Source organism: Eptatretus burgeri, chromosome 9 (genome assembly GCF_056783735.1).
Source record: "Eptatretus burgeri isolate ZD-2024b chromosome 9, Ebu_testis_v1, whole genome shotgun sequence".
Lineage (NCBI taxonomy): Eukaryota > Metazoa > Chordata > Myxini > Myxiniformes > Myxinidae > Eptatretus > Eptatretus burgeri.
The window spans coordinates 46,745,653-46,759,993 of record NC_140969.1 but is presented as its reverse complement, the minus strand read 5'-3'; the positions used below and the strand labels follow the sequence as shown (position 1 = coordinate 46,759,993).

Here is a 14,341-nt window from a genome sequence, read left to right as displayed (position 1 = left end):
AATATACTCCTAAAAACTTCAAATGTTAAAAGATTTCAGTCAAATGACGGAGGAAGAATTAGAGCATATTGGAGAATGAGAATATCATGATGAAGAATTATTTCAACAACTGGAAGAGATTAATCAACCTCCTGATTATATTGTGAATGCTGTTCAAAACAATGAATATTCAGCGGATTCAAAAACCAAAGCAGGACTCATTCCAACAGAACAATCAGCAATATTTCATCTTGTTCAAGAAAAGGTATTGATATTTAATGATGAATTAAGGTTCTTGGGTTCTGCTCAACCCCCTGTTAAACTAACTCCGAGATTAATGTTTCTTCTCACAAAAGATGGAAGACAAGGTTCAACTGTGAGGGATGAATCAAAGTATATTGATAAACCATTGGATATGGAAAATAATGATGATAGAGTATATATTGATCTGCTGAACACTCTAAATTATAAGGTTATTCTTTCTGGTAAAAGTAGGAAGAATGAGAAGGAGAAACACATTATTCAGGCTTTAAGTATCCTTGGTTCAGGTGTTAGTTTTCTTCCAAATGACCCATCGCAATTAGTTAATAGACTGTTATTGTTGTTAGGCAGTAAGAAGGCTGGAAATAACAATTGTTTTAATGAAGCATCAGCCATTTTAGACCAGTTGATGAACATGAAAATAATTAATAAATATCAATATAAAGACATTTTATCTCATATTAAATAAGATGAGAAGCACAATCCTTAGTTTCAATTTCACAACAAGCGACCACACATCTTCATTCCCATACCCACTACAACTTGACACAACAAAAGAATATGAGGCATCTTTATTGTCCATGGAAACTTATAATACCTTATTTAATATAACCGAGAAAAATGACAAGTTTAGTTATAATCCGGGAAGTGGATACAAAACGATAACAGTCTCACCCGGAGCATATGAGATTTCTCAAATATCTTCTGAAATTGCTCGTCTTATAAAAGAACAGGGTGATGAACTAAAAATATTGTTATAAACATTCAAAAACATACTTCAAAATCAACGATTAAAGTTAAAAATAACTACAAGGTTGATTTCACAATTGATAATTCATTTAGAGAGTTATTGGGTTTCTCCTCAAAAAAGATTGAAACTAATGGGACGTTTCACAGTGATAATGTCATTCAAATATCCTCAGGAATAAATTCGGTGTTAATTCACTGTGATTTGATTGATGGTGCTTATAATGATGGGAAAAAAACAAATACAATATTTTCATTCAGCGCATACTCAACCCCAATTGGTTATAAGTTCAATATGGAACCCAAAAATTTGGTTTATCTACCTGTGTCAGGAAAAACCATACACAGAGTAAATTTTAGGATAACCGACCAAGATAATCGTGTGATTTCTTTTAATGGAGAAGTTATATCCATCAGAATTCACCTACGTGAAGTTTTCCAATAAATAAATACGATGGTTATTGTGAGGAAACATGAGTTGGGAAAATATAAAATAATTACAGGGGATGGGATGTTCCTTTCCCCATACTACAAGGGTGAAGGTATGTATCTTGGTAGAGGATACTATAAACCTAAGAGACAAAGGGGTGTTGGACATCAATTTAGAGATGGGATAATTGATACTCTCATGGGTATTGGTTCAACTATTCTTAAACATAAAGATCTAATTGGTTCAACTGCTTCTGCTGTGGGAAATGTAGCAGGTGCTGTAAAGAGTATAAAAGATGCTCAGAAGGAATCTCATAAATTACAAGCAATAAAAGAAATTAAGAAAGGCAAAACTCAGTTGTCCCCCCAAGAACGACAGAAAATAATTCAAATACTTGGATCAGGGTTTCAAAAGTTTTAACATATTTTTTTTCCTAAATAAATACAAGTATGGAAGCAATTGATAGTATCGATGATTTGGATGATACTATTATTATCTCAAACTCCACTAAAAAAGAAGATTACTTCAAGGTAAATGCAATAACTGGAACAGACTGGAATACGAATGGTACAAAAAGTTTTGAAATAAATAATCAACAAACCTATTTGAATCTCTCCGAAAGTTTCTTGTTGTGTAAATTTAAATTCACTAAAGCTGGGAATAACACAAACGCTACACTTGTAAATGATTTCTTCTGGAAAATGTTTGATAGTGTGCGTTTGTATATTGGAACACAAGAAGTTGAAGCGGTTGATTATGTCTCTGCTGTATCTGAAATGATAAAATTTACACTCTATACATTCAGTGATAGAATGGGAAAGGGATCTGCCGAAGGTTTTATTCCTGATATGTCAACGGGAACAAACACAGACCCTGGATATACTCAAAGGAAAGGAATGTATAATGATGATACAAAAACAGAAAATAGTTTTACTGTGGCAGTTCCTCTTAAAGGTATATTTGGATTTTGTGATCATGATAAAGTTCTGTATGGTCTTAAAATTAGATTTCAACTACAGAGGAATGATAATGAAAATCGATTGCTTTTTGGTGTTGGTAGTGCTTTTGGTGAACAGAATAAATTTGTAATTGAGGAGATGAGTAGGTATATCAGTGAATATACTTCTAATCTTAAAACAGAAGAGATGTTGAATCGAAGACTTAACTCAAAGAAACCACTCAGTGTATCATACCTCAAAAGAAGATGTCAACACGTTAAACTCAATCAAACTACTTACACGTGGAATTTGGGTGTTCTGGAAGGAAAGCCACGATATCTGTGGATCATTTTTAAAAAGCCAGATGGTGATACTGCGACTGATAAGAATAATGCATTGAGTGATAATGCTAAGGTGAAACAACTTCGCGTTTCTCTAGATGGAACATTTTACCCACGAGATAGATTGGAAATTAATTGGGAAAAAATGATTTTGCTGAAGCATACAAGTCTTACCAAAAGGTGTGTGAAAGTAATGGAAATAAAGAACCTATTTTGGATATGACAGCATTTAAAAGTTTGTATACAATCTATGCGTTTGACCTGAGCGCTCAAAAGGAAACTATAAAGTCTAATCGAGTGGATACTTCCCTATACATTGAAAGAGGAGAGAGTGAAGAAGTTGATACATATTGTTTGCTTTTGGAAGAAACAGAATTGCAGATTAATACAGATAATGGTGTGATGATTAGTCTCACATAATTTTTTGTTAAATAAATGAGTGGCAAAGTACCAACTGGGGTATATGTTAATCAAATCAATCTTCATAAACTATCATCTTGTGTTCAAAATCAAAAGCCTTGTACGATTAACGTTAATACAATTCAGAGAAAAGGAGCAGTAAGAATTGATGTTTTTCTCACAAGAGAACAGGTTAAAATCTTGAATGACACTGGCTCACTTAAAATTAAAATGACAAAACCAATGTTGAAAAAATATTCAATAAGAGAGACGAGTGGAGGATTTCTCCCATTTCTAATTCCTTTATTTGCTGGTTTAAGTGCGGTTGGAGCATTGACGGGTGGTATTTCAACAGCGGTGAAAACTGCCAACGAAAGGAAGGCTCAGCTCCAGGCTCAAAAAGAATTGGAAAGACATAACAAAGAGTTGGAGAAACAAATTAGTGGAAGTGGTGTAATTGTAGATTTTGCTGAAAAACTTGAAGGTCTGCCTGATAAAGCGAGATTGTTAGTTGGAGATATGCTTTCTTCTATAGCACAAGCAGGTGTAAAATTAACGAAAAGAGGTAATGGATTATATCTTTCTAATAAATAAATGAGCATTGATGAGTGGTTGAAAGAATTTGGAAAGAATACAACATCAAATTTACAACTTGTCAAATATTGTAAGAAATTAAAAATTCATAATGTGGTTATTTGTATGAGAGATGAATTAACAAATGTGCCGAAACATACAAAGAATATTATTATGAACTTAGAAGATAATAATGGGAACGGTTCTCATTGGGTTTGTATTTTTAATAGTCAAGACAAATATTATTTAGATAGTTTTGGTCTTCCGCCACCTGTTGAAGTCATAAAATTCTTACAGAATGGTGTTTATCAAACATTTCAAGTCCAAGAATTAAATTCCAAGTGTTGTGGCCAATTATGCCTATATGTGTTATTTCAACTCAACAAAAATAAAAAATTTTATGATATTATTTTTAATCTAATATAAATGACTTATGTTGGTAAAGATGGTTCTATCTTTGGTGTATCTCAAGAACTGGATATTGATTTATCAAATTATTACACAAAGGCACAGGCTGAACGACATAAATATAATATAACCAAAAATATTAACATGAAAAATGCTTATAAATTAAAAAATTATCCAACCCCAACTGAAGCGAATGACTTGGTGAGATTAAGTGATTTATCACAATATATATACTTAAATAAAACGGCTGTGTATTCCAAAGATACAGAAGTGTTGATATTATCTCCAGGTCATACAGAATTCACAGTTCGAATTAAAATAAATTTTTATAAAGAAGGGCGTATCGTTTGTATGAGAATAGAACAATGGGGGTATGATATGAATGATTTAGGGTATAATTGGTCATTTAAAATTAACCTCGAAGACCTGGAACAATTAAATCAGTCTCGTAAGGAAGAATATTATCCACTTGGTATCGAGAATGAGTTTTGTGGGGCTACGATTAGTAAACAACAAATAAAAGAATTTAATAAGGGTAAATATAATAATGGTTTTGCCCTTGTTTATCTCATGAAAACAGAAAAAACAGGATTATATATAATAAGTAAGGAAATACAAAATGATTTAACTATGGGAAGATGGGGAGGTGTTTCATGCCATAATATTATTCTAACATATATTTCTAATACATAAATGACAGCAAGAAGGCTTCAAGAAAATTATCATTTCTGTGTTCAAGCATACCTTCAAGAAAAGGGTATTCGGTATTTTAATAAATATGTTCTACAACATAAGAATGAGGTATTTTCAATAAAAGATTGGCATTATGCTGATGTTGATAAACCGACAACTTTAGATTTAATTAGAATGTTAAATAATGAAAAAATTATAAAGTTAAGAAAAGGTAAGGCTCTTTTAGAAATTCAAAAGAAATTTTATTGGTTTCCTGTTGTAAAAAAATTATTTTGGATACAGGAATAACAAGAAATCCTGATGAATATATGTATAATATTCTATGGGGTGTAAGCGATTCAAGGATAGTAAGGGATGAGGAAGGAGTTGAAGAAGAGAGGGAAGAGGAGGAAAAGGAGAAGAGAGAGAAGGAGGAGAGGGAGAAGAAAGAGAAGGAGGAAAGAGAGAAGAGAGAGAGGGATGAAAGGGAGAAGAGAGAGAGGGAGGAAAGAGAGAAGAGAGAGAGGGAGGAGAGGGAGGAAAGAGAGTGGATGAATAAATATCAAAATATGGAAACCAGTGAGATTCAAAAAAGAATAGGGGTATTACAGAAAATAACTCAACCCACCGAGGAGGAAAACAAAGAATTGATAAGTCTATTTACAATACTTTCGACAAGACTATTGACATCGAGAAGACATGTATTTTAATTCAAGTTTTTCATTTTTTTTTTTTTCTTAAATAAATGGGGGAGAGAGTGAAGGCATTTCTCAGGATTCTTTATGTTTTAAAAATTAAGATTCAAATGTGCATGTTGGAAACTAAAAAGGTTTTTGCACTCTGCAGGAATTTTTCTCATAAATAAATGAGTTATTGTCTCAAATGTAAAAAGAAAACTAATACTAAAAATATTTCATATATTAAAAGTAAAAATAACAGGGTTATACAAAAAGGTATATGTTCGGTGTGTGGTTCAAAAAAAAATCAATTTATCTCCCAACACAAACTAGGAGGAGATATACAAAAGTTTTTATCAGGAAGTAAATTTACAACTACTGGAATACCAGGCTAATTACTTCTTCCAGGGTATTCTTTCTGTGGTCCAGGCACAAACTTGGATAAAAGATTAGATGAGGCAGACAATCCTAAATCCTGGAGTCGGCCTATCAATAGAGTTGATGAAGTGTGCATGAGACACGATATTGATTATGGGAATACCACAACGTTGGAAGAAAAGCATGAAGCCGATAGAGAAATGTTGTATAATTTGTCTCTGATACAAAATCCAACCTTGAGAGAAAAAGTTGATCGGTTCATTGTGAAGAAGATGATCAGTGCTAAATTGAAACTTGGACTTGGAAATTCAAAAACTTATAGGCTCTAATGATGCCATTAAGACTGAAGAGCAATTAGCTGATGAATTACATAAACCAATATTCACAAAGTTTCAGAGAAGGAAAGTTTATTCCAAGGAAGTAGATTATATCTGGTCTGCTGATTTGATTGAACTCAATAATGATAAGGGGTACAAGTATGCTTTAACCGTTATTGATTTGAGGAGTAGATATGCGTGGGTTGTACCATTAAAAAACAAAACAGGTAATACTCTTATGTTGGCCTTCCAACAGATATTTAATAAAAGTAAGAGAAAACCTAAAAAATTGTGGACTGATGAGGGTAGGGAGTTTTATAACAAGACATTTATGAATTTTCTAAAAAATAACAGTATTACATTATACAGTACCTTTAATGAAGGGAAGGCAGTTGTTGTTGAACGTTTTAATCGTACCTTAAAAGAGAGACTATATAAAAAATTCACACAACTCGGTTCACAACAATGGTCATCTTTTATTCAGGATATTGTGGATAAGTATAATGACACGATTCACACGGCAACAAATATGAAACCATCAGAAACATTTACAAAATTAAAATATGAAAAAGAGATTAATGTCAGAAAACCTAAGTTCAAAGTTGGTGATATCGTAAGAATATATAGGTGGAAATCTCATTTTGAAAAAGGTTATATGAAAAGATGGACCAACGAGCTTTTTAAAATTGTTGATGTAATAGATACGGTTCCTTGGACTTATAAGATATATTATTTGGAAGGGGAAGAGATTTTAGGTTCATTTTATTCACAGGAATTACAAAAGACAAAGACGAATTGAAATTTTTTGACTCCGCCCCTTTTTGACTCCACCCACACAAGCCCCGCCCACACAAGCCCCCGCCCACACAAACCCCACACAAACCCCACCACACACCCCCTCACAAGCTCCAATAAATTGAAATTTTTTGACTCCGCCCCTTTTTGACTCCGCCCACACACGCCCCTCCCACCGAAGCCCCGCCCACACAAACCCCACACAAACCCCACACAAGCTCCACACAAGCTCGGCAACAAAAACTCCACACAAGCTCCACACACACAAACCCCACACAAGCTCCACCCATATTCATCATATTCACATAATTAATGGTTAGTTAATTAGTTCCCCACACACAACATGTTTATTTAATTAAAAAATTATCCACCCATCCACACAAGCTCCACTCATCCACCCATCCCCCATCTCTCCACCCATCCATTTATCCACACAAACCTCATCCACATTCACCCCTCCCACACAAGCTCCACCCACATAAACCCCTGCCCACATAAACCCTGCCCACATAAACCCCTCCCACATAAGCCCTGCCTACACAAGCTCCACACAAAAATTCCACACACATTAACCCTGTCCACATAAACCCCTCCCACACAAGCTCCACCCACATAAACCCCGCCCACACAAGCCCCACCCACACAAGCCCCACCCACACACACACCCCGCCCACACAAGCCCCTCCCACACACACCCCACCCACACAAGCCCCACCGAAGCCCCGCCCACACAAGCCCCACCCCCTCATCCCCCTGTGCGCCCCCATCTTTGACCCACCACCTCCCTCATCCCACCCCCCCTTCCCCACACACACACATGGGGAGGGGAGGGATGGGATGAGGGGGTGATGGGTCATTGGGGGAGCGCACCTACCCCCCCTTTACATCTCTTTTATTCTTTTCTTGTAATTCAGAATCAAGTAATTGTAAACAAAACAAATATAATTTATTAATATTGAAAATATTAAATATTCATTTGCGAGAATGTATAATCTTTCCCAGCAATCTTCTTCAGATGTCTTGTGATTTCGAAACTCAGACACCATATTCTGTTTTGAAACAAAAAGTGGATAATAATTAGGTTTTATAAAGATAATTACATGGTAATATGAGTAAGCCTCGTTGACCACTGAATTAACACACCAGAAGCCTGTCATCCTTTCAAGGTCAATAAAATGAATTCCAGTGTACTGACAAAACCACGTCCAAACTAATGATGCAACCAACATAAGGTGACATTCTAAAGAGAGAGTGATATTAATAATAATTCAGAAATATTTACCTCCAGGAAATCATGTGTTGTACGAGTGATATTAATAATAATTCAGAAATATTTACCTCCAGAAAATCATGTGTTGTACAAGATTGCTTCAACAGCTGATGTTGTGCGATAGTGCTGAAAAAAAAAAAATAATAAGTCAAGGGTATAGATGAAGAGACAGACAGAGAGAGATACAAACAGACAGGGAAAGCAACACACACACACACACGCACACACACACACACACACACACACACACACACACACACACACACACACACACACACACACACACACACATAGACACACACACACATGTGCCTCACCATTGGTTTAATTCATTCGAGATCAGAGACCAGTCATTATAAATCATTGACCTCTTCAATAAGAGCAGAGAGAGGTAGGTAGAAAGACAGACAGAGAGAGACACACACACACGTGTCTCACCATTGGTTTAATTCCTTCGAGATGAGAGGACGTGATAAGACTTCATGCCACTCATTGTAAATGTCTTTCAATTCTCTTCTAAAATCATTGATCTCTTCAATAAGAGTATTAATTTCATGAACTACGTCGTGATATGTAAACTCAATTTCTTCCAATGCCCTGTCAGGGAAAAAATATATATATCAGAATTATCATGATTTAATTAATAATCATTTGCTTCATCGTTCAAAGAGAAAATCATACACAAACTTACCAACTCTGTAGTGGGCTGTTGTCCTCATCGGAAGAAAGATCGTCCATGCCCCAGTTGTAAAAATGAAAATCCCGTCTGGCAGAAACTTTGTCTGGCGAATCACTTATAAAGCAACGATGAGGAGATTGCTTAATCATTGGGTGTGGGCACAGGAAATGACAAGCTTCTCTTAATGATCTCATCTGGCCACCGCCCGAGTTGCAAATCATTTTTGTACATAAACCACGCCATAAAAGTTTTGATTCAAATGTTTTCAGTTCGTGTTCTGAGATAAAATATAAACACGAGACCTTGTCTCACAGAATAGTTCCTATTTTTTCACAGCATGACAGTCCAAAACCACTTCCTCATTCACACAGCACGGCCGTGTCAAAAAAAAACACTTCCTCATTTTCACGGCATGAACTGAAAACATTTGAAACAAAACTTTTTTTATGGCATGGTTTATGTACAAAAATGATTTGCAACTCGGGCGGTGGCCAGATGAGATCATTAAGAGAAGTTTATCATTTCGTAATGGCACAAAAGGGGTATCTTAAAAAATATAAAGATTCAAATGTTTTGTTTTTCAATATTTTAGATGGGGATTATTGTGCAAAGAAAATTAAACTATTGAAGGAATTTGAGAATGAACAAATGTTTATAGGTTCAATGAGTGAGCTAAACAATATGCATTGGTTATTTGATAAAGAGTGCCCCGAGGCTTAGACGTTTCAGATATTTCTTTCGAATCACCTTTAACAAATCTTTATCTTGTTGTATGGGTTATTTGATAAAGAGTGTCCCGGGGCTTAGATGTTTCAGATATTTCTTTAGAATCACCTTTAACAAATCTTTATCTTGTTGTATGGGTTATTTGATAAAGAGTGCCCCGTGGCTTCGACGTTTCAGATATTTCTTTAGACTCACCTTTAACAAATCTTTATCTTGTTGTATGGGCTATTTGAATAGAGGGCCCCTAGGTTAAAAGGGGAAATAAAAAAATGACCGTTTTCCCTGCTGTGCAGGGGTTTGGCTTTTTCTTGAGGCAATGTTTTATGGCCGGATGCCCTTCCTGACGCCAACCCTGGTCGCCTCTTACGACACACAGGGATATGGTACACCTATTCTAACCGGGGCATACACCGGGACCAGTACACTGGCACTCATTTCGCCGACCTCGGAAGGATGGCAGGCTGAGTCAACCCCCTGGTGTTAATTCAGCAGCCAACGGGGCTTGAACTCAGGACCCTGGAATCCCAAGCCGCCACCCTAACCACTAAGCCAACACCAGGCTCCAGGTTAAAAGGGGAGACAAATAAATATACCTTGGGCTAAAAAGGGGATTTATTTTTTTAGGGGAAAAAAAAAAAATTTCATGGCTGAAAATCCCCCATTCATTTACATGGGGAAAAGTGAGCCAGAACCAGTATTCTTTCCCTACTCACTACAGTAATGCAGTCTGATCTTGACATATCCATAATGTGCAAAATCACTATCTCACAATATTGGGGTTTTTTTGTTTAATAGTGTTTCAGGATTAATTGCATATGAAAGGCCAATATATATATATATATATATATATATATATATATATATATATATATATATATATATATATATATATATATATATATATCAATTACAGGTGACAGACATGATTGGGTCTTGATATTGTTGCTGATCTGGCTTACAGGATAAATGGGCTTAGATCATCATAGTTAACCTCCGCCATCGAAGATGGACGGAGGTTACTGTTTTCACCCCTGTCTGTTTGTTTGTTTGTTTGTTTGTGAACAGTATTACGGAAAACCTCCTGGATGGATTTCGACAAAACTTGGTGGGGGAATTAGGTATGGTCCAAGGATCATGCCATTAGATTTTGGACTTGGTTCAAAGTCCAATATGGCCGCTATGGTGGCCATTTTTTAAAAATATTTGAATTTTTGTTTTTGCATTTCTACATGTTTTCAGTGATTTCCAACCCAAAAAAATAATAAATTTGTTCGAGAAAAAAACCCAGAAATTTTGCACCTTTTTTTTCAAAAAAATTTTGAATTTTTGGGGGGCATTTCTACATGCGTGTCGATCTAGTTTAGTTTATTCAATCGTGGTTCAGTAGAGTCTGATCCGTTTTGACCTACAATCAATCGGATATCAGGTTCACTTAAGTGACCCAGCAGTATTGGCGGCGGAGGTTTTGCACTCTACCGAGTGCTCCCCCTCTAGTTATTTCCTGAGTTAATGTTTAGCACAAGAGTGGCGTATTTGTGGGAATGTGAAACATCGTGAGATTCGCATAGAAAAGCACTTCGCCATTCTCTCCATTTTGGTTGTGTCTAGGCTCTGGCTCTCTGCCTACCCTCCCACTGCTCGTATCTTCACTCCTCCCCTCTGTAATCTGTCCAATCTATGTTTTTCCTTTGGCGCAACTCAGCCAACTCGCATGGGTGGGGGGTGGAGCCCAAGATGGTGAGAGCCAAGGTGTGGACATTGTTAACCCATTCTCTCTCTCTCTCTCTCTCTCTCTCTCTCTCTCTCTCTCTCTCTCTCTCTCTCTCTCTCTCTCTCTCTCTCTCTCTCTCTCTCTCTCTCTCTCTCTCTGCCTGCCTCTCTCTCTCTCTCTCTCTCTCTGTCTCTGTCTCTGTCTCTGTCTCTGTCTCTGTCTCTGTCTCTGTCTCTGTCTCTGTCTCTGTCTCTGTCTCTGTCTCTGTCTCTGTCTCTCTCTCTCTCTGTCTCTCTCTCTCTCTCTCTCTCTCTCTCTGTCTCTCTCTCTCTCTCTCTGTCTCTCTCTCTCTCTGTCTCTGTCTCTCTCTTAAACGCAGTTACGCCTTCAACACAGACACAGAGGACTCGCCATGCCGAGCTGTGAACCCCATCCATCCACGCAGGACACCAGCTTTCCACTAATCGCTTGGAGCGAGAGTACCAGGACCAGATGCACAGGATCAAGGCCCGCAGTAGGTCATTATCTCTCTCCCTCTGCCTCTGCCTCTGCTACCCGGTCTGTTCCCCTGAATGCATGAGATAAGGTTTTAGACAAGTGTGTTGAGCATATGGAAGTCACAGGGTGTTTTGTTTTTTTTTGCACCCGCTTGTTCAGTCGCTGCAAAGCAGCTGGGCTATTTCTCTTGTGTAACAAACCTGCTGTTTTATACCCACTGTGTGGTCACAGAATACATGAGGATAAAGCACAAATTTGAAACGATTTAAATAAATAACCCACCTAATGAGAGGAAAACTAAGCCATGCCGAGAATGTTGTTGTTTTTTTTGTTTGTTTTTTAATACATGGTTTAGCCTTGAAGAAGAGCTAGGACACAGAACAGACCAGGACACAACATAACAAAGGGAACAGTAAGCCAAAGATTAACACCAATAGCAGGGCAGAGGGTGAAGGTAGACAGAAACAGACAAACAAGAGATGCAGGTAACGATGAGGGTTCTGGTGAACGTAAGGGGTGGACAAGCTGGAAACATAAGCAAAAGTTTTTGAGTGGTGGGGGTGGTTTAACGGGTGTAGAATAGATCATGGTTTTGGAATGGGGATGATTTGAGATGGTGGTAAACAGCTATTTTGAATACTGGGAGAGAACAATGAGATTGAAAAGTGGGAAGAGAGGGGAATAAATGAGTCCAGGTGAGCAGTGGATCTGGATTTTTGCAGTTTCACTGGGAGGTGGGTGTTGGTGGACTGCGTACGTACTGCAGATATTTGGGGGGGTGGGGGGGGGACAGGGCATGGAGAGGGCAGAAGGTGCAAGACCAGAAATGAGGCAAAACTAGACAGAGAAACCAATGACCTGTTGGCGATGGCAAAATGATAGGTCCATAGACTCAGCTTCATCGCAAGAGATTTCAATGATCGTGAAAGCCTTTGTTGCAAGGGTAAAAAGCTGAGCAAGATGTGATTCAGGGGAGCCAACCCAGAGGGGAGAGTAGTACTCCATCAAGCTGCAGATGAAAGCCTGGTCAGTCGATAGGATCTCAGGTGTGCCTCAGAAGGACTTTGCACGATGGAGGATGCCCAATCAGCATCTGGCTTTGGAAGCCAACTTTGAAATGTGACTTTCCCAAGAGAGATTATGGCTGAGAGTGAGACCCAAGAGGTTGAGTGACTGAACCTCTTTAAGACGGTTGTTGAGAAAGTAGATGGGAGGATTTGCGGAATGGTCCTTTTGGAGAGAGAGAGAGAGCGAGTGTGTGGGATTTCTCAGGATTGAAAGACATGTTCCAAGTGTTTGACCAGTTTGTAATTTTTGTCAAGGTCTGAGGAGAGGGAGGAGGCTGTCTGTTGGAGGGATGAGGGATGAGGGATGTCATGGCAGAGAATGGAGTTATCAGCAAAAAGATAGAGTAGATTTTCCAATCAGTGAGATCATTTATGAATATTAGGAATAATATGGGGCCTAGAACACTGCCTTGGGGTACTCCAGTTTTGACAGCGAGAGGAGAAGAAAGGGTTCCATTGAGAACCAGAAGTTGCCTACGAGAGTGGATGAAGTCAGTAATCCAGGAGTCGAGTTGGCCTTGGATTCCATCGGCAGGCAGTTTGGGGAGCAAAGCGGGATGCCAAACTGTATCAAAAGCCCAAGTTATGTCCAGAGAAGAGTCGTCATTTTTAAGTCGATTAAAAGCAACAGTTGTCATTGGCTCACTCACCCCGCTTTGCTTCCAGTTTAACAAGCGGATATGGGACATATAGGCCCCTTCCTGCCTAGTAGGCATGCGCTGGTCTGTGGGACCTTACGCCTGTACCAATATTTATATGATGATGATTATCAGCATAGTACATGTTTGGGAGCCTCTTTGTTGCAGGTTTGTCTTGTGACATAATTGTACCTTGGTTAGAATCCCATCCTGACACGACGACATTTGATAGTCAGGTTATGAGATACTGACCAATTTAATTTCGTCAAATACAATTATTGAAATCAATTTTGAGTGTGAAAAGCACGATTGGCATTGTCAAATTTAAAGGAATTTTACTTTCAAATTGAGTGCATGCAGGTAGACAATATAGTAGACAAGAGAGTGGATGGTGTGGAACATGTGCTTGGAGGTTAGCCTAGGGTAGGAACCTTCCCCACTCCTGAGCATTCCTGCCATGAGGCTGGTGCGACAGACTAGCAGCCATAATGGAACTGATAATAAACATGGAAAGGAATTAAATGAAAATAATGCACAAATGAATCCTCGAGAAACCAAATTAGGAGAAGAAATAAGCAAAAACAAAGATGAATTGGGAAAGGAAAGAAACCAACTGGAAACAAAATTAAAAGCAATGAACTATTTTGGGCACAGGTGGAAAATGGCAGGTTGGTTTTGAGAGGTAAACAAAGATAGAACACAAAGGGTTATAGAGGAAAAGGCTTACAGAGCTGTGGTTGAAGCTTCCAGAGCTCAAGAGAGGGTTTGCAGAGTTTAGGGCTGGTTTCATGGGGGTTCCGTCAGTACTAGCAGGGATAGAGAGAGAGGTCCCAGGGA

General features: G+C 37.9%; 1 protein-coding gene and 1 long non-coding RNA gene across 6 annotated transcripts in view; both read right to left on the bottom strand.

Annotated features, from left to right (window-relative positions):
* Positions 1–14,341, bottom strand: part of LOC147020068 (tetraspanin-12-like) — a 153,498-nt gene that overhangs the window by 125,059 nt on the left and 14,098 nt on the right. The gene's annotated exons all lie outside the window — the stretch shown is intronic.
* LOC147020069 (uncharacterized) lies at positions 7,797–10,308 on the bottom strand. The gene is made up of 3 exons (XR_015061629.1): positions 8,624–10,308; positions 8,254–8,311; positions 7,797–7,964 (listed from the first exon to the last, which is right to left on the bottom strand). It is a non-coding gene; the product is annotated as an uncharacterized LOC147020069 (long non-coding RNA).